General features: G+C 41.4%; 1 long non-coding RNA gene across 1 annotated transcript; it reads left to right on the top strand.

Moving 5' to 3' along the window:
- Positions 1–1,224: 1,224 nt before the first annotated feature.
- On the top strand, positions 1,225–16,064 carry LOC109369172. The gene is made up of 3 exons (XR_002117851.2): positions 1,225–1,665; positions 12,423–12,513; positions 15,893–16,064. It is a non-coding gene; the product is annotated as an uncharacterized LOC109369172 (long non-coding RNA).
- The last annotated feature ends 6,056 nt before the right edge of the window (positions 16,065–22,120 follow it).

The raw sequence follows: 22,120 nt of genomic DNA on the forward strand, positions 1-22,120 counted from the left end.
AGTCCTTTGATGAGCAGGACCTACTGGGAGATGGGGTTCCTCTTACTGATGTTCAGAGCACTCTAGAGAATGGAGGACTCTGTTTCCCTTGGGAGAGATGTTTGCAGAACAGCAATAGTCACACATAATTTGTGATGGAGGCAATCAGAATTTCCCTCTTTGGGCTGTGGCACAAGAAAGTGGGAAAGAACAACAGCGGAGTTTCCCTGTATGGAATTAGAACTTGGACTCAGCGATCCTTATGGGTCCCTTCCAACTCGGGATATTCTGTGATTCTAATACCTGCCAACGCTTAGGATTTTGCTGTGAGTTTTGTGAACGGCTCTATTTACCTAAAAGCCTCCTAAACTGGGTAAACTTAATTTGCATTTGTGTAAAAATGAGATTACTGGTGTCATGTAGGCCCCCAAACTGTTTTAGAAAAGCATGTAACAGTTAAAGTAATCTTGCAATTGCTATTACAATCTCCATATTGCTAATTGCCGTAAATTGACTCAGAGAACAGGAATGTCTGCAGCTAGCTGTACTTTCCCAATGACCTCTGGAGTATTTACAGTCTACCCTTAACAGAGCTTTGGGATGAAATGGACATGGGGAAGGTCTTTGAAGCCAATCACAAAAAAATGCTTACAATTTTAAACTTCTACGGGTGGAGTAAATCATAGAATCATTAAGGATGGAAAGACCTCTAAGATTGTCCAATCCAACCCCACCCACCCCACCATGCCCAATAACCATGTCCCTCAGTGTCACATCTACCCTTTTCTTCATCACCTCCAGGGACAGTGACCCCACCACCTCCCTGGGCAGCCTGTTTTCTAATATCTGACCTGAACCTCCTCTGCTGCAACTTGAGGACATCACTTCTTGTCCTGTTGCTGTTACCACGTAAATCATCATCTTTCTGCAGGAAAGTAGCTCTGCAGTCATAAAGCAGATGAAATATGGAACTACTTAGTGGTTTTGAAGAGATCAGCAATGATACAGATGCTATGGTGTCTGTCTGACAGTGGGAGCACCCATGTTCCCAAAACTGGAGACTCCAAAGTCCCTCCATTTTGAAGATGTTGCTGTAAGGCTGTTTTTTAATACTATGCTTATTAAGAGTAAAAAAATCAAATCAACCAAGATGTTTTGTTGCGTGAGGAGGAGCTGTTGTTCAGCTCTATGTGCTGGCTTGTTTCAAACTGAGACAGAGAATCAGACCAAGAATATCGAAAGAAATAAATCATTTAATGAGAGGCTGACACTGAAAATATCAATAGTGCGAAGATCACAGCTTCTTTTTTGAGATCTATGCTTCAAGCAGCAGCCCCAAGAGAAAATCCAATTCCCTGCAGTCGTTGTGTACTGTAGACACAGAAAGGTGTGTTACTACACATGTCAGCACCCCCATCCAAGTGCTCCTTCCATCCCCATGAAATCACATTGTGAGGTATCATTGATGCACAGATTCCACCATACTGCATCAGGACTGACCTCAGTATTCACTTCCCAGAGGTGGGAAGAATCATTCCTACCCTTCTTCAAGCAAGAGGAAAATATGTATGTTAATGTTACACTTATTAACTATAATTAATTAATTCTTAGATTACATACTTGATGTGGACATGTCACTGACTTCTGTTGCAAAACTCCTCCCATCCTTTGACCTGTCTCCTCTAAGTAAGTTTTTTTTTTTTTTCCTAGCAGAGCTTTTATTCAGTTCTTCTGCTAGATTTGCAAAATATATGCAGATTTATACAGTGAGGCACACGCTAAATACTCTGGGGGAAGGAGTAAAATAGACATTAATCAGATATTAAAGGACTTATGAGACAGGGAGAAATATACATTTGGGCATAGTTTGGGATTGGTTTTAATTGTTACCTAGATGTGTGTATACAGTTACCATGCATATGTATGTATTATTATTCTGTTTTAAATAGCTAGGTTGGATAGGGTAAGAAGGAAAAAGGAAGAGGCGGGAGAAAAATACTCAATAACAGTAACATCATGGAACTATAGCTAATTTGCAAATGGAAACCAAATGGAATCACACTTCCTTTAATCTGTGTTGCTTTAAAAACCGAAAAAAAAAGAAGAAAAAAAAGGAGGAGGAGAAGGCTGGGGATAGTGAGCTATCTGTCAGTCTGAGCAGCTCATCTGCTTGCAGGGATTGGGTTGGGAGCAAATATTCCCAGGTGTCTTGAGTATCAAGCACACTGGGCTTTTGGGCCAGGTGCTGCCTTTGCTTCCCTGCTGGCTGCCACTGGAGGAAAGGACCTCTCAGCCGTGCAAAGAGGGAGGTGAGAGTGGGGTGACTGGGACAGGAATAGCACAGCATTGCATGTTTACACCAGACCCTGCCCTTTCCTCTGGCTGTGTTCCTTGTAATTTCTAGAAATCAGAAATAAGCTGACGTGATTAGAGAAGAACCGATCTGGCTTAGTGCTCCTCAAGCTTAAAAAGGTGTTAAAGACTTGCCAAATTAGAAATACAGAACTAACAGCGATCCAAAATAAGGAGGGTTTCCTAATTCCTTTGCAACCGGAGACAAAGTGAAGGGTTGCTTTGCTGTCATTCATGGGCCAGAGAGAATACCCAAGAGCTGGTGCCCAAGTGAAAACATTTTATATCCCACTCACCTTTAATTTGGGCAAGGGACAGTTTTTGCAGGCTCTTAGCTTTGGTGATGGTTTGTTGGTGACTCAGTGGAAACAGTTCTGCGGTGTTGCTTTCCCCAGGGGTGGAGCCGGCCTTGGTTTTTCTTTAAGTCTCACTTTTTTTTTTTTCCCTTCTTTTTTCAATGCAATCTCTTGAAGTCATCTTGCATTAATTAGCCGTCATCTTAACGACACTGTTGCGCGTTAGACGAAGAGATCTCTGAATTCAAATAAGACTTGACCCTAAGAGGGACCAGCTCTCTGGCTTTTTCTTCTCATCTCCTTAAATCTAAAAATTGCTAAGTGATCTCTGAGGCTCAGGCTTTCCTCGGAGATTAGTGTAAGAAAAGCCCCAACATCTGCAAAAGTGACTGCTTTTGACAACCGTACAGATATCTTAAAGAGCAGGAATTTCCCTAATAAAACCCCTTAAAATAAGTCTTCTTAAGATTTCTTAATGCCACAGTGATCAGTTTGCATGTTTCAGAAATTCAAGAATTTTTTATCTGCTTTGGAAAGTTATAGAAAAAAAGAAGAAGAAGAAGGTTTATTTAAAGGGGAGAAGTATTTGAGATGCAGGAGAGACGGGGTAGCAAAGCTTAGGAACTGGTGATAAAACCATAAATTGTATAGCTCAGGGAATTTGTGGACTGACTAAAAATGACAAAGCAAAGCAGCCCAAGTTGGTCATCAGAATTATAACAAAGAGGACTTCTACCAAGAGAAAAAAAGCACGTGTACCCACTGGCATTCTGTAGGCAATTTAAATAGCTTAATTCGGCATTGTTGTGATTAGCTATTTTCCTGATAGCCCGTGGGCTGGATCCTCTGCTGGTGTAAAGCAGCAGCTTTTCCAACCATCCTGTTCAGCAAAGCATCTCTATAAAACACAGTCTTTAGGTGTCTGCTGAAATGTGCTTAGATCCTATCAAAGACATGAAGGTAGTTAAGCATCATCACAATGAAACTGCCGCAGTGCAGGGAAAAATCAAAGCAAGTGTGCAAAGCTGGGGCATAAGCCATGCCTGAGGCATTTCTAGTCAGCCCACCAAAATTTACCATAGGCTGTTGGTTGTTGGCAAAAATGTGAGATCCTTGAGTTGATTCACTGATAGAGATTTGGAGAAGATGTTGACCAACCACCACTGCTAGGAATTAGGGCTCAGTGGGATGCTATTGCTTTGCTGAACACTGGTTCTGCTCAGGGAGTGAGCTGGGACGGCAGCACAGTGTGCAGGAGGTGATTTAGCATGGGTGTGTTATCTCCCGGTGATGGACCATGCAGATGGGGAGAGGAAAAGACAAGGGGTGAATGATTGTCTTCATAATATCTGATTTCTATGTGAATAACATTGGAATATATGTCCCAATCATAACATCTTGAGTTTCAGGAGAAAAGTCCTTTCGAGAACAGGATTATTGGAGAATGTGTTATTTTGCATTTGTTTTTTATTTCCTTTTTATTTCCTCTCTCTCTTCTTTTTTTTTTTCCTATTTGTGTGTCTCTAATAAACTGGAGAGAAAGAATTCAGGTTTCTTGAGATCAACAGAGAACACAAAGACATCTTTCTGTGCGCCTGCTCTTGTCCTTCATTCCCATACAAAGGAGTAGGTCCCAGCACCAGATAGTTTCATTTGAATATATTTTTTCTTATTATTTGATTTTTATTTTATGTCCTAGAGAGATCAGAAGGAATTCAAACAAGGCACAGGAATTCACCATGGAGATTTCTGTAGCAGCCAGCAAGAAGGAGAAAATGGAATTCTACCAGGGATAAATTACAAAGAGATACACTTTAAAAAAACTAACTTGCAGAAAGAGGATGCTGGTGACCTCCTGCTCCACCAGCTGTTGGAGCAAAGCAACTAATGAGGGTGCAACAGAGATTTTTGCGTGAGAACTGGCTTCATCTGGTGTGCTGTGGGACACAACAACAGAATGGAGTGAGAACCAAATATATTAAGCCACATAGAATTGTTTTTCCTCCTCCTTTCCCTTCATGGGGACACTTTCCAGCTATTTCAGAGCAGAGGGACATACCAGAGTTAGAGAATAATGCGCTGAAACCAAGAAATCTGGTGCATGCTCAGCCCTAGCAAAGATGGAGCTGGAAAGAGATCAGGGATTAGACCCATGGAAGGACATAAGATCACAATTACCATGTTAAGCTCTTCAGTCCAGCTGTAAAGTCTCCAAACCACCACCCAGTCCTGCTTGACCCTGGGTGCTCCTTAAATCTTTTTGGTGTGTTGGTTTTGCAGTGCTGAAACTCCCAGGTCTCGAAGAGGTGTGGGTGTGGGAGCACCCCTCTGTGCCCTGAGCAGCTCAGTGCCACTCATCAGGCTCCAGAGATATCCTTCAGCTTACCCTACCCATGGTGAGACACTGGACCAGAGGTGTGGTGGATGCCTCATCCATGGAGATATCCAAGGTCAGGCTGGACTGGGTTCTGAGCACCTAATTGAGCTGTAGGTGTCCCTGTTCATTCCAGGGGAGTTGGACTAGATAGCTTTAGGGCTTCCTTCCAATTAAAAAGATTCTAATATTTTATATGGCGTCCATTTAATAAGAACACCAACACTCTGATCCCAGCACCGTGGTCATGATGATGGTAAGGATCAGAGAGGGTGCTAGAAGGCATCACAGCTAGCATCTTTTCTCCCCTTATTTGTGTGTGCCCTTCTTTTGGCCCAGCAAATTGTTAAACAATTCTATAGGCTATCCTAGGGCTGAATATGTATATTCTTGCAGGTGGGAGATAGCAGGTCAAATGCCCCTGAAGCAAGGCCGTAAATAAATGTATTGAGAAGGTGAAACTAGGCCTGTGATATTGTGCGATCAGCCTCAGAATTCCAAAATATTTTGAAGAAAGCATGTATTTTTTTTACAAAACATGCAATTTTTTAATTTTTTTTAAGTAAGGGTAAGTGGTACATCTTGATGATAGAGAGGAGCAGCTCATAGTGGAAAACTAGATCTGGCAAATTCACTGCTTACCATCTCCCCATCTCAACTTTCTTATCTGTGAAAGTTGTGTGAAATGGGCACAAGAGTGTTTTAATTGTCCCTTCCTGTGCACCCTGCACTACGGGCTGTACAGTATGCTGTAAAAGGTGCAAATTAAACATTGGAAGTCTTATCCCTATGTAGCAGAATTAGAAATACCAGTCTGTAGGAGAAAGAAACACATACCATCAGGGAAGTTTTATTTATGTTATTGCAGGTCTGCATTTTCTGCTCGTAGCCTAAAAACGACGAGAACTTGGGACTGAAAAAAAGCAGCAAAAACCTTTCTGGTTTTATATCTCAATCAGAAGAACTGTCCTTTTTAATTCAAATGCCCAGGTCTAGAGTTGTTTTCCCAGCAGATGCTGCGTTGTATTGGGAATATCAGGAGCTGCCAATTGCAATAATGGTTTCTAATTCCAAATTAATTCAGTGTAAATGAACTGTCAAGAGAAGATTGATTTGTTTTGGTAATTGCCCTGATGCGGGCTGCTGGGTGACAGCGGGAAAGAGCAAAGAAGGGAGCTTTGGCAGGTCTGGTTGAGCCTAAGGGTGGGTTGAGGAGACAGAGGCCCAGCTGCAAATATCATCTGTCAGCACTGCTGCTGAGCCGGATGCTTTTTTCCATCCTTCAACAATGTCTTCAGGAATGAGGCTGATGTTGCAGAATGCTCCTTAGGTTAAAGAGATCAGTGAATGGAGCCATTAGTGTGGGGAAAAAAAAGAGCATGAGGATCACCTACATATAACCCCAAGAGGTGTTTGAGCAGGAAATCCAATGAGTTACACCTCCAGTAGTGAGAAGAAAGGCTGAATGAGCCACGATAGCAGGGAACAACGCTGTCCATATGCTCAAGGCAGGTTTTGGAGGTTACTCATGATTTTTAATCCATTTTTACAAAGAAATATATAAGCTTTGTTAAAACTTCACCACAGCTACAGCATTCAGGCAATTGCTACAGTCTATAAAACAACAAAGCAAGAAAACTGCCTGAGTAAATGACACAGTAAACTCCCAAACGTTAATGAAGTTGCTTGCTAAAGCACTCCTAGATGAGCTAGCTTTTGCTTGTTGTATTTTTAGGGTTTGTTTTTGTGCGTGTGCTTAAATTCACCAATCAATGCAGGTGCTGTGTGACTGAATTGCTAATGGAGATGGTAGATTAGTTTATCAATAACATTTAAATACTTTTCACACTTGCAGTAGATTTTGAATTATTTATTTGTTTCTGGTCAATTGCTTATGATCTCATTAGCATTAGTCTGTAAAGTGATACCAGACTTGTTGGAATACTTTAAAGATTTCCATGGCTCTGCAAATTTTCTTGGGTAAGGCGGTATTGGACCTTAGACTCACAGAATCAAGGTTCTAAAAAGGAGTTATTTTATAGCAGTGAATGCCAAGTGAAGAGGACCACTTGGGAGACGCTCTTTCCTTGGGAAAGGAAGACGGCATGACTATACATCATCCTTGGCTATCAGAGAGCTGACTGCCATTCATCCATACTCAGTGGATGTCACAACCTCAGTTATGCTCAGTATTGCGTACATAGGCAGTAGGAATCCCAGTGTTTACACTGGACCGGATTCCCAAAAAATGAAATGAAAGAAATGGAAGAGAGCTGTCACCCTCATTTTGAATTTGTTGTACAAATAAGTGTGAGACCCTTTAGTAGAGCTAGAACATGAGCTGAAGCCTTTTGAATCTCTTTATCTTGCCTTCCCAACAAATCTGTTCATCTTCCCAATTTAAAATTAAAAAAAAAAGTCACAAATATGCTGAACAGTCCCATTCCATTCCATTTGTTGTGTTGTTCTGATTTAATGGAGGAGGGTTTGCATTGTCTTGACAGATGCTATATTTGTCTTGAAATACCACATAAAGAATCTAAATAAAGCTAATAACTAGGTAAATACATTTCAGAAGGGAAGTGTGCCTTAAAAACACTGGAGGTATATAACATAGTCATTATAAATGTAATTTAAGAAGGGAAGAACAGATTAAATGTAAAGCAAGAGTAGACGCCAATATGAAGAAATAGTAGAAATGTTAACTGAAGAAGGCTGTGGGAAGATTTTGTCCCTTCATCCATCTTTGACTTGCAGACAAGTGACTGCACCACATCATGCTACTGAGCAGAGCTTCAAAGACTTCCAGGACCTTCTTTGCCTTTTCGAGGTCCTGGGTTTATTGCTGATCCTCCCAGTTTGAGGTCAAATCACATACTAACGTTACGAGGTCAAGTCACCCATCACGTGTTGAACTATTGGTAAATTTAGGGATTTTGGCAGCACTGTAGAGAAGTCACATGCTGTCTGATGCCAAGTAGTCATCTTCTGATGATCTTCTGCGCTGCTCTATACAATTTCTCTTAGCCAGCTTAACAGAGCAAGGAAGCAATACCCAGAGCTGTGATCACCTCTGAGCTCTGCGGGCATTTTTGATGCCTCTCCGTTTTTTGATGACAGGGGACTTGTTTTAAGTTAAAAAATAAAAAATAAGACAATCCTTAAGTTTAAAAAAAAAAAAAAGATGATCTGTATATTCCTAAATATAAATATGGTTAGGATTGATCCAGGGCCACAGATTTCTTTCAGGTAACTTCTTTCTGCTTACTCTGTGTCCATCACTGCATATGGCCTGTTTCCTCTCCACCTCAAGTTCTGCTTTTTTCCCTTGGTTAAGGCACAGTGGGCAGGTGAGCAAGAGCTTCTCTACTCTTTGGCTGTTCTATAAATCAAATCTAGTAGATATATGATAAAAAGCAGTCCTGGAGAGTGAAAAGAATAAGCTAGGACTCCTTGTCTTCTGCTGAACTTGGTTTCCATGTAGATTCCTTGTGCTATGCAGCAGTGCTCATGACCACAAACACTGTTATTAATGATAGAAGGCAGAGGAATAAATGGCCCCATAAACCTCCAAGTCTAATGAAAATCAACCAAGATCTCCCTAGAAGATGCCCCCAGCCACGCTGAGGAATCTTGCAATAATTTGCACGTGGGCTCTATTCCTGCCGTGCCCAATATATGTCACTGGCGGACAAACAGTGTGCAGTTTGGTATCAACCACTAAAGTGAAGGCCAGGAGTCCTGCAGCACGTGGGAAGGCTGTGGTGGAGAAGTCACAAGCAATCTGAGTGCCAAGCAAGAAATGCAATGGGGTTTTTGACAGAGATGCACACCTTTTCTTCCTCTGAAAGGCTCGGGGTCCGTGTAAGACTCTGAGCCAGCCGGGATCTTGGATGAAACCCCTTTTTCCTTTTGTCTCCTCTTTTGTTTCCTTTTCTTTCCCTCTCGCTTTCTTTTTCTTTTTCAGATCAGCCTACATAATGATCTAGGACAGCACTGTCTCTTTAAAGGTGGCCTTTTAAAGTGCAACCTAATCTTCTTCTATCCACTTGGACCTTGGATTTAAAAATTTCCACCAATCCGGATTTCCAAATCCTTGCAGATTCCGAGGGGGCTTGTTTATGGAAGTATCCTTTAGAAAACGGCTTAGACTTTAAGATGAGGAAACGCAGGGAGCTAATGTGAAGATTTAGGACTTTCTAGGAAGCTTGCAGTGCCTAAGCCCTGCTTGCTTGAGCAGTCTGAAGGTCCTTTTGCAGACTAAGAGGGATTAATACCCCTTTAACCAGCAGGGCTATGCACACATTCATAAATATACCATCTCTCTCTCTCTAATCGTTTCGCTCCCTAATCCACAATGATTTCTTAGGAATTATCATTTTATCTCACCCAAATAAGCACATTCCTTGTGCTTTCCTGCAGAAATAAAAAATCTTTCAGGAGCTATTCTTTTCAAAAGCCGTGATGTGAAAACTGAGCTTTTATTTAAAGCCTTGTGTAAATAAAGAGAACTTTATTTGCTCCAAAGAGAAGGGCAAGGAGTACATCCTGACCTGCAGTCAGGACTGGGCATACTTGTTTGCCCAGAAGGTCAGGTGGAAAAGGTTTTTGCAAGTTATTGCCAAATATGGATGTGATGATCATTGAAAAATACAATTTTTTGGAGAATTCACTTTTTTTTTTGTTCTTTTTTATAGGCCTTTTTTTACTTCCGCTTTTCAGACATTGTGTTTTTGTGTTTTCTTTAGTTTTATTTTTGTAGTTTTTTGTATTTCAGTTGTCCAAATCCTTCTGCCTTGCATTGGTCTCACCTTTAGGAAATGTCATCCTTTTTTTATCATCAGCTTGATTTGAGGTCTCATGCAGCAGCACAGTGCAGGTTGCAAACACAGCAGCTGAGTTTGTGAGGTTAGACTTGGGGCAGAGAGGAACTGCAGGTAAAAAGAAATCTGGCTTCTAATGACATCGAGAAAAAAAAAGAAAATAGCTTTTTTTTATTACTATTATTACTAAGAATATTGAGCAGAACTGAGTATTTCATTGGTAAATCGCTCTCCACTAAGGCTTTGGTTTCTAAGATCACTTTCAAATCCAGAAATGAGTTCAGGCAAATTCCAGCTGACCTGAAACACTCAGCTTTGGAAAAGGCTTTGAGTTTAATATAAAAAATAAAAAGCCTCAGAGTTTCCTCTATTTCTAATTCTTGCTGATTTTGGTCAAACCCTTGCCTTCTAATACAAAAAATACACATAACCTTGAGAATCAGTACAGCTGTACTGTATGGGGAGCTTCAGCACTTATGGGTTCTAATATTCATGGGCCAAAAAAGCTTTAAGAAAGTATTTCTTCTGGTGGGATTTATAATTATGTTTTGAACAGAATGAATAAGGAAGGTATTAATTAATTGTAGATAATGAAAACTGTTTTGGATCAATCACTTCTGTTCAATTAACATAGAATTATTGTTAAAAACAGTTTGAGTGTAGGAATTAAAATATGTGTCTATTCTCTTAGTAGATGTACTACTGATAAATGAAGAGTTAGAGCTCTCTTCAAGTACTTCCAGAATTCAGAGATATTTGAACCTGTGGTTTATGTTACGTCCCTCTCCATTGAGACCATTCAATTTAATAAGAGAACAGAGTGTGGCAAATATGTTGCAGAATTTTATTACATACAGTCCTTATGAGCTTTACATTTTCATCTACTAACCCTCTCCCCCCTCAGTGGTCAAAAAGTTAGAACAAAAGCCATAAATGGAAATCATAAGTGGAAATCAGATGTCTTGCACTGAAATCTTTGTCTTACTGAGCCTATTTTTGTTGAGCAACCTCAGGCTGTTGGCCCCACTGTCCCAGGTGTGCTAAGGACTGATCCCATCAACGGTCCCCCTACAGAACCTGCAGGAGAGCCCCATTCCTTCTCATCACACCAGGAAACCATTCAGCGTTGGAATGGGTTTAAAGCAGTTTGAACAACTTGGAACTGGCTTGAACCTCTTGGAACTTGGTTAGACATGGATGGAACTTGCCGCAACTGGTTGGAAACAGTTGAAACTTGACAGAAGTCATTGGAATGGGCCAGAATCAGCTGAACTGGTTTAAACTGGTCACAAATGGTCTGAACTGACCAGACTATTCCAACCTGTTCTAGCCAGTGTCAACCATTTCAAAATGTTTCTGGCCTGTTTGTAGAAACATCAAACCACAGGATGGTTTGGGCTGGAAGGAACCTTAATCATTATCTAGTTCCAATCCCTTTGCTTCCGTGTTCTCAAGGGTTTTAATGGTATTTGAAGAATGAAAACATACAACCAGGGTTTTCCAGCCTGTTGCTAGGACAGCTGTGGTCTCTGTTTGCTTAGGGAATCATCATCAATAATCCCTTAATCTAATCACAAAATATAGAAAGCTGCTGCACAAGGCTGACCCTATTGGATGTAAACAGTAAGCAGCACAGTATGGCAATGGGCATATCCAATAGCAGCTGCTTAGTTACAACTGTATCCAGGAAAAGGCCATGTATGCAGACACCTTGGAGGCGTATGAGAAGTCTTTTTGTCAACGAATGGACCAAATGCATGCCATACTGTATTATTTCCCCGTGAACAAAAACACCTAAGCCCACAAGAATAGCCATACAAAGCCAGATCAAACGTCTGCTGGAGACAGTTTTGATCCTAGTTCTGAAAGTGCCCAAAAAGAAGGGTGACACTTTCCCAGAGTAGTTTCTAGCCTTCAACATTTTGCTGATCAGACCTACAGAGCCAGTGGTGGAGTCCTGGAATTGAACATCTCTCAGAGGTTTTTCTTCCATGAATTTGTTCGGTTGCCTTTTGAACAGAGACAAACTTAACATACGAAATATTCCTTATCAAGGAGTTTCATAGCTTGTTTGCATGCTCTGTGTTCGTTTTGGATCACTGTTTGTTAGTGTTATCTCTGCTTCACGTACTGGAAAAGTCAGTGAACAAACATCTCTAACTTGCTGTCACTTTGCTTTTTACCACTTTACAGAGATGCAAATGCAATTTCCAGGGGTTCACAAGCACAAGGAATAGCAAGAATATCCCTGAATCCGACATAAGTATGTTTTCATCCCTTTGAAATGCATGCCTAGTGATCTTAGAATCACAGAAATGAACACCAAAAGAAAAAATTAGGTATAATACATAGGAATAATGGTGCAGACATTTGAATTCAGGCCTGAAAGAGTGTGAGCCTTGATGCATTTGGCATGTGGATAACATACACTGGTGTGTGTGCTCACATCAGGCAGGGTTGTAAAGCACAGGAGTGAATTTCAAAAAATATACTGTAAGGTTGGCAGCCTTTTTTGGGCACAATACTACAAAACCAAACCTCAAAACCTTGCTGCACCAGCCTACAGAAGTTTCTAGTAACTCCTTTTTGCTGTTACAGGTGTCTAAAGAACAGATCAGGCAGTAAAGTCAGACACCTCCGTTTCTTTCCATGCACTGATAATCCAGAAGGATGAAAGTTACATTTCAAGGTGAGCATACAGGCCCTAGTTCAAATGTCTCATAAATCACTGTCTAACTCTTATAACTCCCATCTTGTGCCTAGGATGAGCAATGTGATTTACTGCTTAATTCAGAATTTGATCCAAAGTCAATTGGAGTCAGGGGGTTGATACGAAGGGGTTCAGCCCCTAAGGCTGAAGCAGGTCTTATTGAAGAAGGCACTTGGAGATACAACTTTGTCTCCTGTTGTTCACTATTTTTTAATTTTGATCAGTGGTTCCATGTTCCAACCAGCCATTTCAGCTCCCAGAGTTCTGTTTTCCACCGTGGCTTCAAAGTCTGTATAACAGTCCAACTCGAGGTCAGAGTCTTTCATGTCCCATAGAGAGGGGACAGAATTGCATGAACTGCCCATAGGAATGGCGAAAGCAAACAGCAGGGACTATTCCCCTTTTCCTGAAAATTTCTTGTGCTGAACTAATTATAATAATGGACTTTAATGTCCACCCCATACATACTGGGAGATTTCTAAGGCAAGGCCCAGCCTGTATCAGCTCCCCACATCCTTCACGGTCCCTAAATTGATTCAAAGCCCATGCTTATTACATAACACTGGGTTACACATAGCTAAGATGCAGTCCCTTGCAGAGGGCAGAGGCATGGGAATGGCCACTTAGAGAAGGGCTTGGGTAGTTTCTGTACAGAGACTGTGAAGCCAGGAAGGTTATCAGGAGAATGAAAAAAGGCCATGAATTGTGGATGCTGGCAGACAGCTATCCACACTCTTTAATGCTCTCATTTCAGACACTACAGTCTCATTGGCAAAGTAAGTTCTTATAATTCACAGTGGCCATTGATCATGAGCTGAATCAACAAAATAGGTTTGAAAAGAAAATGAAAGGGGAAAAAAAAACAAAAACAAGCAGGCAAAGAAATTACTAGTGCTTGCTCCTTTTAATACTGAAAATGAAGGCAGATCTGCAGCCTGGGTCAGTCTGTGGCCCACATGTGACTTTCTAAGCCTCTGTGCTTGAAGACGACCTTATCAGTTCAAGGCTCTAGACAGCTCTTGGATGTCATCCTAAGCTATAGGGCCATACTCATAGAGGGTCTGGGGGCCTTTGATGAAGTCCTTGGGTAAAGCTAAAGCAGTTCTCAAAGAACAGCCAGGGTAAGTAAGCAGAGGTGGAGAGGTGAGGCTGCCATGAAGGGTTTGGTTATTCTGAATGCTTTCAGAGAGAACACGAGCATTGTAATAGGGGACCATACTTTTTGGTCCTACCACTGGGTAGCCAGCAGCCTTGCTTGTCCCAGGGTAGAGACCTACATCAGGCTATAGAAATCTGCCTACAGCTAGTAGTCCTTGGAACCCTGTTAGAGCATGAAGCTTGTTTAGAAGGTGAGATCTCTGCAAGGCCACTCACCTGCATGAGGTCTGGGATGTCAAATAAGGTCCCAACATTTCCATCCTGCAAGAACCACGAAGGTCTTTCTGCTCTATCAGAAACTTTTTTAGGAAAAATTGTAGAAACTCCCCAGCTGTCTAGGGTTACCATCTGTTCAATGTGCCTAACATTACCAATGGATTCAGAGATTTCAGCTGTCTACCTGCCCAATAGCAACCTCAATATGGAAACTGTGGGGAAGAGACCAATGTCACATGAGCCCTCACTGGGGCATATAGCACACTCGATGGCTGAACCTGGCCCAGTCAGGAGATGAGGGCTGCTGGTGATCCTTGATGCCTCTACTCTGAACATATGGCTCCAGGGCTCCTGAACCTTGTCTAACAGTGATTTTCCTTAAATGCAATCCTTTAAGGTGTTAAACCTAGCTTTAACTTATTTGGCTGATCCAACTTAGATCAGATTATGTTTGTATTTATTGGGATTTATGGATGTATGATTGCCTCTGAGCCCATATGGACAGCTAATTTGTCAATTAGAGCAATGCTGATCATTGTGAAGTCATGGCGTAGGCTGTTAAGCACCATTATCGGTTTCAACCAGGTCTGACCTTGAGACACACATTTATTTTGCCTGACAACCTTTTATTCTCAGTGCTGGATTACAGATATGTAAATTGGGCTAAAACCTTGAATATTCATCTTAGGTATGTCAAAAAATCAGAACTTGTTGGAGATGAAGAATATAACAGGAGAGCTGCCACACACAGAGAATGAGACCTGCTCAGATCTTGCCACAACAGTGGCAACATTTGGGGCTAGAATATCAGGGCACTGGCCAAGGAGCCCAATTAAAACCAGTCAAGAGGTTAAACCTGATTGTCAATTAAAGGCCATAATTCATATTTTGCAGTAGCTATAGCAAGGGCATTCTCCCTGCTAAGTTGCAATTGAAAGGTGCTAGCTGATGACTTCAGAACCTGGCAGAAATGGTTAATTCTTCCATGATGGTGTCATTCCAGTAACTGGTGGGAAAACTGAGACAGCCCTGTCATGTGGTCAGATCTGAACATATGAAACAAGATAGTGTTTGAGAAGTCAGGACGAAAAGAAAGGAAACTCATGGTGTAAGCCCATCTTTACTCTTGTCCTGTGTCACAGGACATTCAGAGATACTGTGGTGTGTTTAAAAGAGAAAGTCATGTGTTTGAGGCAGCAGATGCACGTATAGGTTACTGTGCTGCTTGGGTACTTGTTTCATCTAACTATTTAGAAGTAAGGTGTCTGGGAATCTCCTCTGACCAAAGGATAGATTGTCTGCTGATGGCAGGCACTGATCTTTTTGCTGGATTGAGAAGAAACCTTGGCAACCAGCTTAAATAAAATACCTAAATATTAAACTGCTACGGTCAAGTGAGATGAATGTAACTGTGGAAATAGGATGCAAATATGGGCCCAGGAGGGAAACTGAATGCTTCTTACCAGCTTCCTAGCCTTCCTCTTGGGCTCCTATGACCACATTAGTCAGATACTTCATAAATCATGTGTCTGAAAGAACAATTGTTCCACACACGTCTCAGTGATTCCATGCCTGTCACCTTGACCCTGATGTTTTACAGAGAACAAAAATTGTACCTGCACCTGTTAAAGGACAAGACTGAACTCTAAGGAAGGAGTTGGTTTTAGCAATATGTCCCTCAGCATTATTGTTTGTAAGGGACTTCATAATGAAGACCAATTTAGAGGACTAAATTCTTCAATTTGCCATCAGCACTGAATTATTTCTATTGCAATCATCAAGTACAAAATCTAAACTAAGATAGATTACGGTTGCTTTGTTTTCTGAGAAGGTATAGATTTGGAGAGATCTGAGAAGAAATTTTTATCACTTTTTCCAGGTCACTTAATAAAGTGAAAAAAAAGAAGGAGGGGGAACATTTCACTTCAGTAATTCACAACTAACCACTGTTTCCAGTGAAATTCTTTTGTTTTTCCTCTGTCAGAGACAAGAGAACGTCATGGATGCTGATTTTCTTGGAAAGACCCACTGGTCAGAGTCCCACACCATTAACACCTTGGAGGAAAGATACCCCACAGTGCAAAATAGACTAAAAACGAGCAACAAAAATATTAACTCTTCAGAGTGAATAGCATGGTTACTTGTTTACCAAAAGGGACATTAAACCCATTACATAAAATGTCTTTCATACCCCATATGCTTTCTAACCTAATCAGCTTTGAATCCTGTTAAATCCCAGATTGTGATAGCAAGTGAACCTCTCAGCTTGCTGGAAGAATGGCAGCCTCTTTCCACTGGGTATTAAAAAGAAGTAAATGTCAAATATTTCCCTGTGGATCACCCAAAAAAAGAGATCATGCCAATAACACCTACGCTTTTCTGTGCTAAGTAAGTATTACTGAAATTGAAATTAACAGCAAACACAACTAAAGGGCAAAGCTTCAGATTAAAACTCACACGATGGCTTTGTACAGGATGGAATACCTCATCCTAAAAGATGATTTTGGCTTCCCAATCATACTGTGATGATATTCTTAACTCAGAGAAAGAGATGCTGTTGGCTAACGTGCCAGACCAACACCAATGACAACCCTTTGTCTCAGGGCATTGGAACTAGATTATCTCTTTTAGGTCCCTTCCATCTCATAGCATTGTAGATTCTATGAGTACAAAAACTTCAGTAACTGTTCAGTAACAAAAACTTCAGTCAACAGTTTTCTTTGTTCCATAAGTCTGTCACATTTATGCTGACAATTATTCTGTTAGGTCTTTCTATGACTATTTCTGTATATCTGTGTCTACAAATCAACTGACTGCTTATCAGAAATTAAAGAAAATGGCTAGTCTGAATAAGCTGCCACCTCATGCTTGTTGCTGTACTATTCATTATTTATCAACCTTTATATAATCTTACTCATAGATTTCTTAGGGGATTTACACATGCAGGTTTACAGAGCTACCAGGAGAATATCTATGCTGTTTCATCAGCTTGTGGAAAGGTCTTTGATCTAAATGAGATAAATCCTATTCTCAGCACCCTGCATTTGATGGAGGTATGATGACCAAGTGAATCACAGGACCTGTTCTTCAGGTCAAGAAGTCACTCACTGGCTCAGGAATTTACTGTCTCTTGTTAATGTTGGTTTAGTTTTTTTGTGTCTTTTTTTGTTTGTTTTGTTGAGTGGTTGGTTCCTAGAAAGGCTGTTGTGCTGACTGTGGGGCAGCACAGTGTGGACAACCCTCTGAAGATTTCCATGCCCTCTCCAAGAGATTGCACAAACCAATGGCTCATCCACGTTAGGCACAAAGAGATGCACCGTCTACAGCCAAACTGAGAACCTCTGCTCCACATTCACTACACTGCTGCTCTCAGCCCTGCTCAAGCTCAGACTCAAAGCTTCAATATTGTTTTAGGAAGAGCAAAGCACGGACTATCTCCTTGGGCACTGGGCTATTGGTTGCCAGGCCTGTTCTTGGCTTGGTTCCTCCAGACCACTTGAAGACGACCACCTCAGCTGTGATAAGTTCTAGACAGATTTCATCCTCTCCACCCCAACATGACAGGCTAAACTCATCCTTTGTCCCATGCTATGTTTACATAGGGAGGATGAGAAACCTGTGAGGAATTTGGACTGGGATCCAACTCACTGGTTTGCAGTCAGTGTTGATGTACTCTTGGTATTTTATGGTTGTAGGAAAAGCATTGGTATTTTTGTTGCCTTAACTTTGGAGCTCCACAGATTGAGATTTTTAGTAAAAGCCTCAGGACAGATGAGCTCTTGAATGTCAAGGAGGATAGCATCATCCACATCCATCATTCTACTATTGCAAAAAGTGCTCCCAGCTGAGCGCTGGAGAAGGTTGGGTAGTAACTTGATTTTCATCTATAAATACCGGCCCAGGAAGCAGAATTCTCATAGCATACAGATTTTTAATCTAGCAGATGAAAACTAAGCAAAGCCTGATGGCTAGAAGATGAAGCAAATTAATTTAGAGCAGAAATGAGAAGCAGACTTTTAGGAGGGATGAGAATTAAACATTAATGAATCTTTCCAAAGGAATTTTTTTTTCCTCTGCCTTTTCCTTCTCAGTAGCAGAGCCTTTTTGTTTACTCAGGCCCATACCATAAAGGTCCTGGAAAAACAGGTTGGAACAGGACTTTGTGGGAGAGTGAAGCCATTTTGAAGTTCTCTTAGGGCATCCTTCCACATTGCATCTCTGTTTACCCAAGCTCATCTTTCTGCTTGTGCCTCCGTCCCTGGAGATCACCCCATTGCAGAAAAGGAAATTGTGATCAGAACAACTGGACACAAGCCCTGAGCTGACAGGTTATGTTGCTGTTAGTCTCTAATTCTGCATCAAAAGCAACTTGATTTTAAGTTTTCAAATAATGTTATCGTATTGAACTGATATTTAAAAATTAGTGTGAAAAGAGTACCTTTCAATTCCACAATGAAAAGAGCAAGTAAAGACAAAATCCCAGGGTGAAAAACAATAAATAAATTGACTAAAACAGCATTTGAACCAATATGAGAATTAGAAATTTTTACTTTCATTCATTTGTTGTTATTTTAGCATTCTAAGGGAACTCTAAGGTTGCATAAAAAACTGGAGTGGGGAAAATTCTTATTTTTGAATCAACACTTTTTTAGCTTTTCAGTAAGATGCAGTAAGCTGGAGAATAGAAGAGACCAGAAAGAAAGCCATCCAACCAAACTCTATAACAGCTTTTAGACTTCAGAATAAAATCAAATACTGAGGAGTCATAGGTTGTGATAAGGCATTTTTTGCTATGAATCTCACTCCCTTTGGTGAATGAATGTTTAGTTTAGGGAAGGACTGTTGTCAACTTACCTAAAACCATCTCATGAACAAGGTGAGGAGATGAAGACAGTAAATTTAAAAACAAGAGAAGATTTACTTAGGACACCTAATTAGGGTTTCTAATCAGGAGTCATCAAGACCTATAATTAGTGGGGTTGTTCAGACTCATTGCTTTCCCTTTAATGGCCATAGGACATCCAAATGGTTTTAAATTATGTACCATGGCTTCTAATCAGTTTATTGAACATCATAAATTGTTAAAAGGAGTTAATAGCTTGTGTTTCTTGATAGAAAGTGCTAATACTTGAGGCAGAGAACTCATCAAATGAGCCTCGTTAGGAAAGGGAGGAGGGGGATTGGGTCTCACTGTCTCATTTTGTTTTAGTAATTAGCTTTTACTGGATTATCCGATCCAAATCTTTATTCAGTTTACTCTGTCAAATCTAGTTTGCATTTTAAATGGAAAATTGACATGGGGAACAATTTGTCTCCTGACCAGGTTAATGGGGCTGGCTGGCAGGGGCCCATGGAGAGCAAGGGGCCCAGCTAGGGGGTCCCCAGCAGCTGATGACCTCCAACCTTCATCCTGGACATAGGGCACTCTGTGACAGTGGCTGGCCAGCACAAAGTCAACAACCAGGGCAAATCAACCATTTGCGAGCAGGTTGTCATCTGCAATGGTGGTTGACACAAATGGTTTTGTATTGTAAGGGAGCTCCTGATGGACGATTATGAGAAATTCTCCCTACAGGAAGAGCATTTCTTAAATTAATGATGGGTTCCTGGTGAGAAGTGAACATGTGTGGTGTAACAATCAGAAGGATCAGTGCAATGGAACGGTGATACAAGAGGCCCAGTGACAAAGGGACTAGTGTGATGGAAAGGTGTTATAAAGAAAAAAGGAGAAGTACTCACCTATCTCTGAAGATCTAGGCTTGCAAGGGAAAAACCACAAGGGAGGGATCTCCAGAAAGAGAACCTTACAGAGTGGCAGTCAGCCCTTAAATGGAGTCTAAGAGAGGTGCAGCCAGGCTCCACCCCTTCTGGTCACACAGCTGAATTGCCTTCACCTGAGCTCCCAGGACTGACCCAGTCCTTTCCCCATGTGCTCAATTAGTGGTTCAGGCTGTGACTCAACAGTTACCATATGTGTGGTTATTACAAATCCACCTTATCTGCTGTGAGAAGATGTGTTAAAATGCAGAGATCCCTGCTGCTTTACCAGCTGCCACTGTGAGGTCCACACACGTGGATTTGGTGAATGACAAGAGCTAATGATTTGGTGTATAGCATTAACTTTTAAACTTGGTCACTGCAATGGTGTTGCTGTGAGTTATGGTTCTTCCTTGCCTTACAGGCCAAAGCTCAGATAAAAGCAGCCTCCTATTACCAACCCATCCATCACACAGTGGTTGTTCCAGTTGTTACTTGTTTGGCTGGAGGGAAAACCGTAATGCATTTCAGTGTTTAGGGGTTCACTGTCAGGACAATAGCATTTTTTGCTTTCTCTTCTAATTTTGCATTATGCCTTTCTAGCACGTGCCAGTGGTGAACATCCAATAGTTGTGTATGACGAGGTGATCGATGCAAGGATGACCGAAGAGTGTTGGTATTGGAGATATGTAGTTCTCAATGTCATACGATCATTGGAGTTGGAAGGGACCTTTAAGGACTATTTGGTCCAACTCCCCTGCCACGGTCAGGGACACCTACGGTTTGATCAGGTGCTCAGAACCTGGTCCAGTCTGACCTTGAAGTTCTTGCATTGAAGACTTTCCCTCTCTACAAAAAAGACAAAAATCCTTTATCCTTCCAAAAATCTGAGGCAGATTGCACCTCTGCAGCTTGCACGTTTCTATGCCAGATTCCCTGCTTTACAAAATTGTCTCAGCCCATCTGGGACATATGATTGTGGGAAATTTCATGATTTCTATGGTCAGTAGTATTATTCATCACCCTGGACCCTGTTTTTATCCCTACTTATGTCTACACTGTGCACTGAAATGTTGCAGAATTAAATTGGGCCCAAGATAAAAATTACTTGGACAGAAAGGAAAACAACAATCAAGTTTCCATGTAGGATCATACATGGCCAGTTGGTAGAATTATTCTAGGGCTACAGTGGGGAGGAATGGTGTTTACCTCCCCTGGATTGCTAACATGATTAATTACTTACATATGGTACAGATTTGCAGCTGGAGGAATGAGATCACGGAATCATAGAGGTTGAAAAAGACCTCTAAGATCATCAGTCCAACCATCAACCCACCTCAACCATCGCACTGACCGTGCCCCTCAGCACCCCATCTCCACAGTTTGTGAACACCTCCTCAGACAGTGGTTCTACCTCCCTGGGCAGCCTGTGCCAGTGCATCACTGCTCTTTCTGAGAAGAAATGATGACCTGTGACTTCAGCAGAGCAAAGGGGTGCCTAAAGCACCCAGCACTGGCCTGAATGAGGATCAGATATCGCTGGCTGAGACATCACAACCCTGCTGGCTTTAGGAAAGGGTACATACAGCAGAGAGATTGCAGCTTGTGCTATGTCTCTTGCAAGCTTCTCCGAACCTATAGAACAAAACAAAAGCAATTCATTCCCCTTCTCCTGCTTGGGAAGATGGGTCAGGAAAGTGAGTCTTCCCATGCTAATGTCACACAATTACCTCTTAACTGCCAAAACAAATGGCAGAAATGGGGAAAGTGACACCAAATCAAAAATGTCACAGGTGATCGATTCATGTCATCTACTGTCGCCGCAGACGAGGCTGGTGAGAGAGACACAGTGATAACACAACACTAATATTATATTACAGCCTTCACGGCACCGAATGCCAAGTGATGAATATGTGTCACTTTATGTGTCGCTCACTCTACGGGCCTGGGCGGGCGAGCATGGAAAATGGAGTGTTGAGGATTAATGATATCGAAAATGATAGAGAGGAGATTGAAAATTCCTTCCTTCCTGAACCATGCAGATTGAAATGTACCTCAGAGCTATCTCTTGCTGCCCTCCTCCTCTACCCACTTTTCAGAGATCTTTCTCACAGCATTTTGAGGAGGAAAAGAAAAAAAAAGAGAAAAGAGAAGAAAAGAAAATAAGAGAGAAGAAAAGAGAAAGGAGAGGAGAGGAGAGGAGAGGAGAGGAGAGGAGAGGAGAGAAGAGAAGAGAAGAGAAGAGAAGAGAAGAGAAGAGAAGAGAAGAGAAGAGGAAGAAAAGAAGGTGTTTTACTTAGAAATGACTTGCCCTAATCCTCGTGGTTTGATAATGATCAATATTTCTGTTCTTGGATGTGTTTTTTCCCACACCAATGGCTAAAGCACAGAATACGTCCATGATTTTAATGCTGTACCACTGGTTCTCAGTTAAGACTGTGATGAGACCAAAACG

Source organism: Meleagris gallopavo, chromosome 10, assembly GCF_000146605.3.
Source record: "Meleagris gallopavo isolate NT-WF06-2002-E0010 breed Aviagen turkey brand Nicholas breeding stock chromosome 10, Turkey_5.1, whole genome shotgun sequence".
Classification (NCBI taxonomy): domain Eukaryota; kingdom Metazoa; phylum Chordata; class Aves; order Galliformes; family Phasianidae; genus Meleagris; species Meleagris gallopavo.